This window comes from Gigantopelta aegis, chromosome 6 (genome assembly GCF_016097555.1).
Source record: "Gigantopelta aegis isolate Gae_Host chromosome 6, Gae_host_genome, whole genome shotgun sequence".
Taxonomy (NCBI): Eukaryota; Metazoa; Mollusca; class Gastropoda; order Neomphalida; family Peltospiridae; genus Gigantopelta; species Gigantopelta aegis.
Genome location: NC_054704.1, coordinates 1,086,667 through 1,101,534, shown reverse-complemented (window position 1 = coordinate 1,101,534; position 14,868 = coordinate 1,086,667). Strand labels below are relative to the sequence as shown.

The following is a 14,868-nucleotide window of genomic DNA, read 5'->3' as shown; positions in this document are numbered from 1 at the left end:
TAGATATAGAAAATAAAATGGCCATAAGGTTTTTGTCCTTTTGAAAATTGTATAATGGAAACAAAAGCCCTTATATTTAAAACTGCACATAAAATATGCCTCCAAAACGTCACTTTACCATGCCTTATTTCATTTCTAGGGAAAACACTGTGATGAATGGTATTGTTGGTTTGATTAATGCATTTCTATACATGCAGAGGTTATTTTGGATACCGGTAGTCAACACCTTTATTTAATATCCATAAATAAAATTATTTTCCAAAATAAAATGTTTTTCCTACCTACCTACCCTATATTTTTCCAGCATGTAATAGGAAACAAGTAAAAAAAAAAATTACGGCCTATTCAATGTTGGGCTAGTAAATAACTACTATTGACATGCCAGACAGGACTTCTATATTATGGTAGCCCCACTCCCATGGCTAGTGATATTCAATGTTGGGCTAGTAAATAACTACTATTGACATGCCAGACAGGACTTCTATATTATGGTAGCCCCACTCCCATGGCTAGTGATATTCAATGTTGGGCTAGTAAATAACTACTATTGCCATGCAAGACAGGACCTCTAGATTATGGTAGCCCCACTCCCATGGCTAGTGATATTCAATGCTGGGCTAGTAAATAACTACTATTGCCATGCCAGACAGGACTTCTAGATTATGGTAGCCCCACTTCCATGGCTAGTGATATTCAATGTTGGGCTAGTAAATAACTACTATTGCCATGCGAGACAGGACTTCTAGATTATGGTAGCCCCACTCCCATGGCTAGTGATATTCAATGTTGGGCTAGTAAATAACTACTAGTGCCATGCCAGACAGGGCTTCTAGAGTATGGTAGCCCCACTCCCATGGCTAGTGATATTCAATGTTGGGCTAGTAAATAACTACTAGTGCCATGCCAGACAGGACTTCTAGAGTATGGTAGCCCCACTCCCATGGCTAGTGATATTCAATGTTGGGCTAGTAAATAACTACTAGTGCCATGCCAGACAGGACTTCTAGAGTATGGTAGCCCCACTCCCATGGCTAGTGATATTCAATGTTGGGCTAGTAAATAACTACTATTGCCATGCCAGACAGGACTTCTAGAGTATGGTAGCCCCACTCCCATGGTTAGTGATATTCAATGTTGGGCTAGTAAATAACTACTATTGCCATGCCAGACAGGACTTCTAGAGTATGGTAGCCCCACTCCCATGGCTAGTGATATTCAATGTTGGGCTAGTAAATAACTACTATTGCCATGCCAGACAGGGCTTCTAGAGTATGGAAGCCCCACTCCCATGGCTAGTGATATTCAATGTTGGGCTAGTAAATAACTACTAGTGCCATGCCAGACAGGGCTTCTAGAGTATGGTAGCCCCACTCCCATGGCTAGTGATATTCAATGTTGGGCTAGTAAATAACTACTAGTGCCATGCCAGACAGGACTTCTAGAGTATGGTAGCCCCACTCCCATGGCTAGTGATATTCAATGTTGGGCTAGTAAATAACTACTATTGCCATGCCAGACAGGACTTCTAGAGTATGGTAGCCCCACTCCCATGGCTAGTGATATTCAATGTTGGGCTAGTAAATAACTACTATTGCCATGCCAGACAGGGCTTCTAGAGTATGGAAGCCCCACTCCCATGGCTAGTGATATTCAATGTTGGGCTAGTAAATAACTACTATTGCCATGCCAGACAGGGCTTCTAGAGTATGGTAGCCCCACTCCCATGGCTAGTGATATTCAATGTTGGGCTAGTAAATAACTACTAGTGCCATGCCAGACAGGACTTCTAGAGTATGGTAGCCCCACTCCCATGGCTAGTGATATTCAATGTTGGGCTAGTAAATAACTACTATTGACATGCCAGACAGGACTTCTAGAGTATGGTAGCCCCACTCCCATGGCTAGTGATATTCAATGTTGGGCTAGTAAATAACTACTATTGCCATGCGAGACAGGACTTCTAGATTATGGTAGCCCCACTCCCATGGCTAGTGATATTCAATGTTAGGCTAGTAAATAACTACTATGGCCCTGCCAGACAGGACTTCTAGAGTATGGTAGCCCCACTCCCATGGCTAGTGATATTCAATGTTGGGCTAGTAAATAACTACTATTGCCATGCCCGACGGCTAGAGAAAAACATTTGTCAAATGTTGCTGTTAAGTATATTTTGTAAATATGAATATCCTGCCCCCACCTCAACCCACCCCCCAATGTTAGTGTTTTTAAGCTCTATCTCCCTCTATAGATGAAATATTTGATTATTGCTAGTATTTAGTAAAATTGTATTAACTTAAAGTAAAGTAGGGCTAGTGAATTTTTAATCGTTGGCTAGTAAATTTTTAAAATCAATTATCCCATGGCTAGTGGATTTTATAAAAATAGGGTAATCGAATGCTGTGATGTACAATTTCAAAACAAAAAAAAATCTAAAAATAACTGTGGTTTGCAAATAGTTGAAACTGGGAAACGGTGCACTGAACTGTGGGCCTAAAACTGTGGTTTTCAGTAACATTGAATAATCGTCCCATCCCTAACTTTCAATACTCATGCTAGTTTAGGGCCGAAAAGCAAGTAGGCTATCCCAAGCAGTCAGTGTGAATATAGGTCACACTTTAGTCAACTGAGACTGCATGTGTCAAGAGACATTAAACAATAAGATTATGCACAAGTAAATCATGATATAAATTTGTAAAAAAACAAAACAATAGTTGTTCACATCAATGAATACTTAACTGCAGTTTTGTTTATGCCTTGTAGTTGTTAATTTTTGCACCCATGGTCAAGAGAAATCAAAATGTATGTAGTATTTATACAAATTAGTTAAACGTACACTGAATAAAATTAATTTACAATTATCAGATATTAGTTAGATAAAATTTTATATTTGTAAGACTGAGGTGATATCTCAAAAGTTAGTTGGATTTTAAATAGATTATAAATTTCAATTTCATTATCTTTTTTTTCTTCTTTTTTTCAAAACTGACGTAAATGGAATAGTTGTAAAGTTAAAGTTTGTTTTACGACACCACTAAATAATATTGATTTATTAATCATTGGAGAATATTTGTAATCACATATGAAGTTAGCATTCTCAGTTGGTATTTCATGGCGCTCAAATCGACAACAACATGGCCTAAATTACAAAACTGTTGGTGTGGAGAATTGATAGGATACTTTATTATAATAATAAGCAATTCAGAGCAACATAAACAATTCTACTTTAAAGAAATAATGAGCTCTATTTGGAAAAATTATTAACACTCAAATTTTTATTTGGAAAAAAGGAAAGAAGGAAAGGAAAAAAACACCCTCCATAAACATCCACTCCCCCCCATATTTGTGTATGTTTGTTGATTTAATGTCATAGGACTTAGAAGCAGAAGTGGGTGGTTGTAGGGGGTACTAGCCTCCAACTCCGAAGATAGTGCACCCCCTTCTCCCCTACTGAAAAATCAAAGTGTTCTCGCTGCTCCTAACCCGCTATTGCATTTTGCCATCCTCCTTTCACGTTCTGCGCCCCTCTTTATTTTCCCGCACCATACTATACTAAAAGGCAAAAGTTATTATGACACACAAAAGACAAAGATAATTGATAAGTTTTTACGCTGTGTATGAAATGTTGTAACAAGGAAAGAAAAATGTCCAAAGATATGGAAACAAGCAATAGTCCATGAAAAGGGCGCACCTGCCATATCATATGCAAGTTAGCCACATCACTTGAGGGGGTTCAGAGCAAAGTTCACAGTCAGTAGCGAGTGTGTCCACCTTGAGCACTGATACAGGCCTGGCACCGTCGTCTCATTGAGGCCACTAAACGCTGGGAAAAGGGATGGTACAGGCTGTGAGGGTTGATGGCTGGAACCTGTTTCGCAGATGCGTTGTTCGGATCCATGTGTCTTGGTGAGGGGTTGTCACGGGTGGTCGGCTGCTACAGGGATGGTCCCTGACCTGGTTGTTTTGTTGATATCGTTGCCATAAGTGCCATATGGTGTTTCTGTGGACGTTGAATTGGCTTGCGACGTCAGGCTGCGAGGTCCCAGATTCAAGCATCCCTATGACTCGCCATCTGTAATTTTCACTGAGGCGTGGCATGAAGAAATTGCATCAAACAGTTGACTAATGGTGTTTTTCTGACTTCTGAAGGCTGCACAGAGTGGCAATGATTTGCAACTGAATGTCTGGCCTTTTATGGTGAACACTGGACAGCACTTCTCCCAAATATTCCATGTTTCTTGCACAAAGCATGCAATCGCTGCAACAACTGCTTGGTTGCATTTCTTTGAGCTGTTTCGTGCACATTTTCTCTGGTTTACATCAATAAATCCATTCACAAATTTATTACTCCAAACAATCCATGTCACAATAACTTTTGGCTTTGAGTATATATTTTACAGCACCTATCTCTGTTATTTCCAAATGCGCACTTTTTCCACACAAAAATAATAGATCAGTATGCACGCCAGACAAGAAAACAAGCAACTCCCATGGCTAGTGATATTCAATGTTGGGCTAGTAAATAACTACTATTGCCATGCCCGACAGCTAGTGAAAAAAATAATTGTCAAATGTTGCAGTTAAGTCTATTTTGTAAATATGAATATCCTGCCCACATCCCAACCCCCAATGTTAGTGTTTTTAAGCTCTAGTTCCCTCTCTAGGTGACATATCTGATTATTACTATTATTTAGTAAAATTGTATTAACTTAAAGTAAAGTAGATTTTAAAACAATTCTAGAAACCACATATTAGGTGCCAAATTTGTCATGTGATCAGAACGGTCATTCTGTCTTTTGTTTCCACTATCATCTGATATTTTGTTTCCACTAACTATCATCTGATATTTTGTTTCCACTAACTATCATCTGATATTTTGTTATCATCTAATATTTTGTTATCACTATCGTCTGATATTTTGTTATCACTAACTATCATCTGATATTTTGTTTCCACTAACTATCGTCGGATATTTTGTTATCACTAACTATCGTCTGATATTTTGTTATCACTAACTATCGTCTGATATTTTGTTTCCACTATCATGTGATATTTTGTTTCCACTAACTATCATCTGATATTTTGTTTCCACTAACTATCATCTGATATTTTGTTTCCACTAACTATCATCTGATATTTTGTTATCACTAACTATCATCTGATATTTTATTATCACTAACTATCATCTGATATTTTGTTTCCACTAACTATCATCTGATATTTTGTTTCCACTAACTATCATCTGATATTTTGTTTCCACTAACTATCATCTGATATTTTGTTATTAATTGAAGATTTAATTGGTTTAACTGATGATTTTTACTTTGTCATTTCTGGGAGGATATCACCGCTTATAAAAACAATGGAAGTGGTAGTGTTTGTCATTAAAATCATTTATCTTTGGTGCCAAATAATATATACACCGCCTTTACAAAAACAAACTACTTTTTTATCAGCTGGCGACATCAAAGCGATTGATTCATTCAATGAATGTCTCGTTTACAAAAATGTCTCTTTTCTTTTTTACGTCTATTATTTTTCTTTTTTTTATCTTTAAAACAATCAAATAATACTAATTTAAATATTTGTATTTCAGCCAGAGGTAAATGAATGTACATCTGTTATTTATATATTATATATGTACAGACTATAATAACAGTAATCATAGCTGACCAGTGCTCTACAAAGCAAGTTCAAATTTACTCTTCCCTGGCCAGTAAAGTACAATATTTTAGTCGCCAGCCACTTATATTTAGTAGCCAGCTAATATATACTTGTAATTAAATTGATTCATCTGCCATTTTACGGCACGTTACTAATGCCGTAATTGTTATTAGGATTGCATTCGAATGAACTCGTGAAGAGGCGATTCCTAGTTGTTAAATAGAAATTACAAGTTACTGTTTGTGTCTGGTTCCACTAAAACAGTGAACGACTATTAACTATCATTATTAAATTCCATACCCAATAATTGTATTAAACGAATTTAAGCGAATTACTATTTTAACAGCACTGCTAAAATATACATTTAAATTGCAGTACTCATTAAAAGTTAAATAAAAGCATTGTGATAATACCTACCAGGCTTCAACGTGTTACTAGTAGTTATCAATTGGCTACCTTACTTTTGGTTTAAATAATATTTATTTTCGTCACATACTGCCTTGTAAATCCATAAATAATGTTTTGTAAATAGTTGTGTCTTTAAAGCCGTTTAAAGTGGAGTCATGAAAATAGAAACATGTTTTCATCCTCCACTGGTGAACATGACTTCCGACGTGATTAAAACGACATTCACGATTGGAGACGCCATTATTGTGGAGGGACCCGTTATCACGATAAGCACAAGATGCAGCATAACACATATACAAATCGACATTTAAAATACTAGTAATTAACATTTGAGTTTCAAACAGACAAGTAAAGACACAGTACTAGTGGCTCAAAAATGTCATTTTAATACATAAATAAAATCGGGCTCTAAATGGAACAGGACCTGGGGCCGAATTATTTCCAAACGCTTGATATTCAAGTTAAGGGAGATAACATCATAACAAAGTATTACCTCCCACTTAATGACACCGTGTTTACTCTTGAATACTGGAAAATCGTTATTCATAGTCCGATTAACATGTCTCAAACTTTTATTTTCAAACAAATAACCGATAGAAAACACGTTTTATGGAAGATAAATTGCTACTGGTCCACAGTGTTTTCCGATGTCCAGTTTTGTTTACAGATTAAAGTCAAATTATTGGACAGTCGCCAACTGGCGAATGTGATTTTATTTTTTAGATGCCATGACAAGTATTTTACTCGCTTTGTAGAGCACTGCTGACTATTTAAATTTTGTTTGTTTCAATACGTTTATCAGAAAGTCACAGACCACCGAGACTGGAACATGATTTGATGCGCAGTACTCTGTGGCATTTTGACCAATTAGAGCTATCGGGGTCAGATTATTTTTACTCTTGGAACTCTGGCTGCATGCACATGCTGGTCTACTTGACAACTTGTTATGCATTTATGATGGTGTCTAAAATTATGGGGTTGGGTTTAAAATTATCTTTATTATGGCATGCCACGTTTGGAATAAAATTCTTGGTAATGACAGATTTTGTCGGAATTTGTATATTTCTTATAAACAACTTTGGGACCATTCTAAATCAATAACGTAATGCTGACTTGGCATCGATATCAGAGCCCTTCATAACTGGTAGTGGTAGCTAGGTCAAATGATGTCTTACAACGTTTTGAGAGAAGAAGACTGTTTGCGTAATTGAATATTTGGTAGTATTATTATGTTTGAGGTGTCGGATAGATTATGTAACCGTTTGTTCACATCAGAAGACAGAAAATGGCTTAGCCCAAATTTTAGCCACTTGCAAATTTTATTAGCCATTTTTTTGTAAATATTAGCCAATGGCTAATTTGGCTACCGACAGCGCGAGCCCTGACTGCCTATGTTATTTATTTTATACTGAGTGAATGAAGGATTTGCAAAAATAAATGCCTGCAAATTTACTCGACAGGACTTTCCTTTGGCACCGTCACGTATAAAGAATATTATAAATACTTAAATAGTTAGGGTTAGTGACAGTGCCAAAGGAAAGTCTTTCCATTTACTCATGTTTATTAAATAGCAAAAATTAAATGCAGCAAAATTAAAGTATTTACAGTATTACTATTACAGGGTTCATACACTTCAAATGGTTTCATTTTCCAGGACTTTTTTCGTTCATTTTCCAGGACTATTTTACCTTTTTCCAGGGGTCTGAATATATGACTTGGAAAGAAGTTTTTGTTTAACGACACCCTAGCAGATTGTTTAGTCAGTGGCTGCTATGTCTCCAACATACAATACTTGTTACACACGGTCTACAGTAGTCACACCCCACTCTGGATATAACTTTTGGATAGTAAAGTTGTAAACTAAAACTGTTGAAATAAAATATTTTATTAACTACATTTGTTGTACATTGTACAAAATAGTGATATAAACATGTATCTAATACTCAAATAGAATACATATATACACACACATATATATATATATATTTATTATATATATATATATATATATATATATACACACACAAACAAGTATGAAACAGCTTGGAACGTTTATAATTATTGGTGTGATCTAAACCGGTCTTGTCCACGCCTCATGTAAATTAGTTGTCAATTATATCCTTGCAGCTAAAGCTCAGCTGCTAAATCAAAGCGTGTTGCACGTGCGCCTTCTGAAATATACATCTCCTTTGTTTTGGCTTGGCTCAAGTAGATCGAATAAACATAGGCGACACCACCAAAAGAAACAAGTGTAACAATGTTACGATTGTTGAAAGGAGACCTTTGCAAATCTCTATGGTGTTAAACTCATTCTTAATCTCACGTTACATCGATGGGATTTATTTAAAGATATGGGCTTCTTTCCGGTCAAATGATTAATCATGGTCACGACTCGCCGCACAGGATTCAGACCCAAGCGGTGGGCCGTTGTTAAAGCGATAGCTCACTTTGCGAGGTGTTAATTCCTACTTAATTATACACTGTTTAATTAACGTTTACAAGCGAAATGGATTTATTCAGTTACTCGAATTTTGTCGGGATTTAACAGGTCCATAAAATTATTTACATGCAAGTAGTCAACTTATATGACGTCAGACGCGTGCTTGTTTTTCTAAAAATAACATTTTTTAGCCACCTGTCGTTAAACGTACACTTTCCGTGATTTACACATCTACCCGTTTTTCTTTTTTTCAATGTCATACTGGTATATATTTTTTATCCGGATTCCATGCTTGAAGAATTGTGTCGCCATCTCAATTAAGATTATCTACTCGTGCTCTAACAAGCACCACTACGCCTATCTATAGACCAAATAAACCAACACAGTATTACCTGCTCAACAACTGACCAATGGCAGTCGACCTCATTATAATCATCGATGCATTTAGGTATTGTTTTTGTGTGGGGTTTTCTTTCTGTCTTTTGGGGGAGGGGTACCTAAGTCAAATGCGATTATTTATGTATTTGTAACATCACTAAAAAAAAATTAAAAACAAAATTTCAAATTTCCAGGACTTTTAAGGACTTTCCAGGGTAAAAAAAAAAAAAAATTAAGCACTTTCCAGGATGCGTGTGAACCCTGTATTAGTAAATGCACTGGTGTAGCTAGTTCATCAAGATTAACTTTGGCTACAAGTGCAAGCACTACCAAAGTTAATCCTGGGGATGAACAACAGCATTAGCAGAGCTCCGAGCAGTTTTGCTCGGAACGGAATTTAATCCCAATTGCAGTCAAACTAAAAGAAAAAGGACTGTCATCACGTTTTTCCACCCAAATCGTGTACTGTGATCTATTTCGAGCATATGGACCAGGGGTGCGGAAAAATAAAATTGTCAATCGGTCCCACTTGATGTCGTCACTACCAGGGGGGGGGAGAGAAGAAACGAATAAAAAAAATAAAAAAACCATTTAAAAAACGATATTTGCCAAATAGTTTTTAAAAAAATCATAGTGATATTTGTATAGTTTTATCTTGAATCATGAATGCGAAACGATAAACATGAGAATTTTTTTTTTTAATCACTTAATAATGATCAGTGAAAAACCCCACAAATTGTATATATTTTACATAATAGAATAAATAATATTAAAAAGGAATAAAAGAATTTTAATTCCCATATATGTATAAAAAGTACGAGTATTCAGTACTGTGTCCTGAAAATTAATAAAAGATGGCACCGTTCGAAACATTTGACAGCCTAAGCTAGCACATGTTTAGACAAAGAGAGTAATAACGTCATCATTGATTGGATGAAATTTGACCTCTACTGGCTCTTGAGATAACAGTACATGTAGCTGTTCTGCTTACTCCCACTTGTTAAAAAAAAGGTGGAAACCTTTTGTTAATTTTAAAATCCTTTATAATTATTGGATACACTACATTGAACAGTCAACAATAAATACATTTATAGATTATTTCATTATATTTTATGCTATTTTAAGCAGTTTGTATTGCACAAAAGCCTCTTGCTTCAGACTAGTAACTAGGACACTCGACCCGACAGAGCTCCGTACACAGGTGTTGACCAGACCTGTCAACCCTCCCGGATTCCGCGGGAGTCTCCCGGTATTTATCAAATCTCCTTTCACCTGTGCGGGAGACAGTTTCTCCTGTTAAATGACATTTTTGTAAGCGTAAAAAAAAAATCGATCCTCTTTTGTCAAAATAACATAAGGGAAGTAACTCTACCTTTTTTTTCTCATTTGGAAAATGTTGACTACTTTCGGTTTCTGAGAATGTAACAGGCCGAATTGTCCCGACTGTTTAACCTTTGCCGAACTGAGAATTGTGGGATAGCCTATTTATAGTGTTAAAAAAGCACATGGAGTTTATAAAATGACGTTATTATAATGTTTGTTGTCATCGTAATGGCTACGAAGCGTGTTGCCGCTAATTCAACAGGCTGTGTATTGACATTCAGTGTTGCATATATAAAATAAAAAAAACTATCCAATTTAGTTCTAATAACACCTCTGAATTGTAAAATGTCTTCCCACTGGATTACATAATGCAACTATGACGAATCTGAACTGCCAGACTCCGAGTTGACAGCGATACACACGATGCATGTTAAAATCACATGTCACAGCAAGACAACGAAAAGACCAATTAGCTGTATAAACATACTTGTGTCAGTTAATTTTGTATGTTTGTGCAGTAAAATGTTGGTTATACGCCGATAATACGGGTACTCTTCAAGAAATTATTTTTGTACAATTAAAAAATGTTGTGTCTGACATTGACATAAAGTTACTCACGGAAATGGGTATAATTCCGGTATATTTCACGCGATGTCCGTAATGAGGTTTTACTTATGATTAATGAAAATACAATGTTTATTGCATCATTATAATGATTTTAAATAAGTACCACGCCACCGTTCCTCATTATAGTAACAACTGAATATTAATTTATAAGATTTATATAAATTTGTCTTTGGTACTTAGGTACACTAACCACAAATAATGTAACGCAACCTTAACTGTAAGGCTGTAAGTGTAATACCGTATATGTACTAATTAAAATTTTTATTTCTTGTTCATGTTCTTAACATTTTTGGATAAAATATTATAATTTTTTTAAATATGTATTAAATCATAATAATATTTAAACTTTAAAAAAAAAAAAAAAGTTTTTATTTTTTTTATTTTTTTTTTAATGCCAAGATCTAAGGTTAAGAAGTATATATGACATTATATAGTATTCATATAACTTATTGTAATAATGTTTTTTTTAAATCTTGCGATTTTGGGTTAAATTGTGTGAATTAAAAAAATCTCCTGCTTTTTGACAAAATCTCCTGCTTTTTCAACACACACCTCCTGCTTTCTCTTGACTAAAGGTTGACAGGTCTGGTGTTGACAGGTGTTGATTGTAACCAGTTGCAAATTCTGGGTCCTTTGTTTTAATTGGAGTGTAATACCTTGATGGCTTTCTAAACCAAGAATGGTGCTATCGTTAATGTCTGTTTAATCTCTTGACCGGCTCTGCGACTTTGATAAATGTCTAGCCTAGTGGCAGTCGATTGACACTACTGTAGGTCCGACTTCAGTGACTGGCAATATACTTAGGCAGACTTTAAAATCATAAACGTCTGAAACACCAGCCATATTGACCACTATTTATTTATTATTTTAAATCATGCACGAGATACCGATATCTGGGCTGGCTGGACCACTTGACCGATAGGAATTTGTTCCAATAATAGAAATGGACAGGTGCTTCGGACCGACAAGAATGACAAAAGTGGGACCGGCAAACGTGCGTTTTTCAAAAATAATTTTGGTCTCAGAGATCAAGAATCGGTCCCAGACCGGGAAAAAAGGGCTTTTCCCCACCCCTGATATGGACACTAAGAAATACTTACTTTGAAACGATCTTCACTTTGAATTAAAGGAAAAACGACCGACTGTATGACTTGTGTTTAAAACGCGCGGTGCATTATGGGAGGAAAATGAAACTGAACAATCTTGTATGTGGAAAAGGATCGGTGAAGTCATTTCTCGTTCCATAATGAATAAAACAAAAACCATAAAACTAAAAATAAATTAAAGTTAATAAAATAACTTAAAAGTAAAAATAAATTAAAGTTAATAAAATAAAATAAAATAAATGAAATTAAAGTTAATAAAAAAAATAAAATAACATTAATTAATAGAAATGAAATAAAAATTATGATTCGGATTGCAGTGTTCTCCAACTTTTATGCGACCAGGTTGGCGGACAAGTGAGGCCTCACAAATGAGTGGACGAAGTCCACATGGGGGGGGGGGGGTTCGCTCGAGAGGGGTTCGCCCCCTCTCGCACCGGAAAATTTTGAAAATCTTAAGTCACAAAAGGTGCTTTTTTTCTGGCATTTAATAGTTGATTTAAATAAAGTTAACAATAATCTATCTCATGATCTGCCGCACCGGCACCGGTCACGCTAAGTAGTAGGGCCTAACCGCAACAGGAATCTGCATGGCGCAGAAAGCCACGTGGTCATTCTTCATTCATAAAACTTTGGCGCCAAAAATGTGTATTTCTTCTGCATAGATTGTTTATTTTCTAGACGCTAGGTACTAAGGCCTATAAATTGTTTCAAACAACGTAGGGTAGGGGATGAATCATTTAATAAAATGATACAATGCACACGGCCTGTTCCAACGCTGCACAGTCCATGCCACCCGCTACCGTATTTTGCGGAAAACACTTTTTTTTCAAGAATAAACATCTCAAATGCATGTTATTATCTGGTGCGTCGAAATTTCAGATGAAAACTTATTTTTTTACTATCATTTTAGTATACAATGGCCTGTCCGGCGAGATCGGCCAGCCAGCAACCTAATGCAAATAAACCTTAGCAGGGGGTAATTAACAATTGTTGAGCACAGTGACACTAATGAAACTTGTTAATTACCGATTGCTATGATTTTGATAATAGTTCTGGAGGCTTTAAAAATCTAAACATCAATCAAGAAAACCCAATGATGAATGGCATTTGAGTGCGACTCAGTTAATTTATCAACAAAATATCCAAGCGGAGCTTACTTTGGTAAAAGATAACCTGACCTCTGGCTTATAACGTTAATTTTAGCAGCGGTTCAACCATCCGCCATGCCCGCCAGTGTTTCCGTGATGAAAGTGCATCTATCGGCCGATGTCAAAATAAAAGAAATGAGGATGAATGTCATTTTTTATGTACATGCCCACAATTCACCATTATACGGAACTAATTTTTAAATTCAGTGTGGCCCCGCCTCCATTGACAACCGCATCAGATTGGATACAGTGAGAAAGGTCGGCAGGTCAGTGGCCACGCGCCCAAATGCTCATGCTGCACGTGGTACTTTGTGGGCTGGGCTTTATTAAACTAGACCTACGTCAAATTTCACACGAAGGCTAGAACCATCACAGAAATCGGTTAAATCGGCGATTAATATCTATGTTATAAAATCAATAAATTACGTTTGGTATCGAATTCGAAATAAAAATATTTTAAATAGGGCCTAGGCTACATGTATACCTTCATCACGGCCTTTATAATCTATCCAGGGGTACTTCTTACGGTAGGCATCTGAAAATGTTGTCCGATGTTTCCTGACTGTGGGGTCTTCTGACGAAGGTCGTTTAGTGCCGGTATTAGGGAGGGGCCTTGAAGCGTTATCGTTGGTACATGTAGGCCTACGGATAAATCCGAAAGCGGACAAATCTTTCTTCCCTGCCATGATTAAATATTACGTCGGTATAAACGATCAGGACGCAATGCGCTTGCCTGTGCAGGATTTTATAGGGAATGGTCGTGACGTCATATCGCGGTAAACTGCATGCTGACGAAACAAACCAGGGATCGTATAGCCTATAGGCCTTGGAGTAATTAGAGGAGGGTGCACAACGCTAATCGCAGTACAAACAATACACTACGAGCATTCAGACATGAAGCCCGAGCTCCTTTGATGTCTAACTTCATGCAATAAATTTTCTAACGTTATTTAGGGGATAACCCTACTGTGTTTTCCGATTTGCGGACGTATACCGGTGGTTTTAGTTAGTTTTATTGGCGACGCGTTAGCAAATCGGAAAACACAGTAGGGTTATTCCTATTCTAATTAAACTGTTTGCTGGTTGATTTTAAATAGGAAATTGTCACATTTGTAGTAAGAATAAGCCTATACCAGCTGGTGACGTCATTAGGCAGCCCATTAACAGACAATGGGTGGTCGGACAGTTAGCTGCTCGAACATAGATGTGTAATTTGACATATATAATCTGTTCTCATGATTAGATAACGACTAATAAAGAATAATATGTTCATTTTTGACATAAAAACTTCTCAAGTAGCCAAAGTTAATCTTGATGAACTAGCTAGGTGGCAAAAAGGGGGGGGGGGGGGCTTTTATATTTATACACTTTTACACTATTATAAAGCAAAATATCTGAAAAGTGGGTGGAACATGTCCCCTCCCCGCTTCCTACGCCAGTGAAATACCAATAAAATGAAAATGTTATGATCCTTTCTTTCTTATTGAACTTAGAAGTGGTCGAATACTGGGGCTTTATCTTCTTCCAAGCTCCTCCACTGTCTTATTTTTACAATTTGTTGTTTTGGTTCAGCAATCAAACTTACCTATATTATAACAAGTATTATCTTTTAGTGATCGAAGCTACCTTAAAAAGAAGTACTAAATTTTGTTTTGTGACTTTGTCGAAATAATACTGCAACAAACGTGGTTTACGAATGGCGCCAAGCTAGACTGTCACTTACTCCTTACTTTTCAAAACGAAACGTTTATATACTATGGCGTATCTTCGCCAATAA

General features: G+C 36.3%; 1 protein-coding gene across 1 annotated transcript in view; it reads right to left on the bottom strand.

The window, feature by feature from the left end:
* Nucleotides 1-14,810, bottom strand: part of LOC121374861 (regulator of chromosome condensation-like) — a 76,569-nt gene extending 61,759 nt beyond the window's left edge. Inside the window, exon 1 of the mRNA XM_041501968.1 lies at nucleotides 14,677-14,810. The gene's annotated coding sequence lies outside the window, so the exon portion shown is untranslated. The remainder of the gene's footprint in view (nucleotides 1-14,676) is intronic.
* Nucleotides 14,811-14,868: the final 58 nt, after the last annotated feature.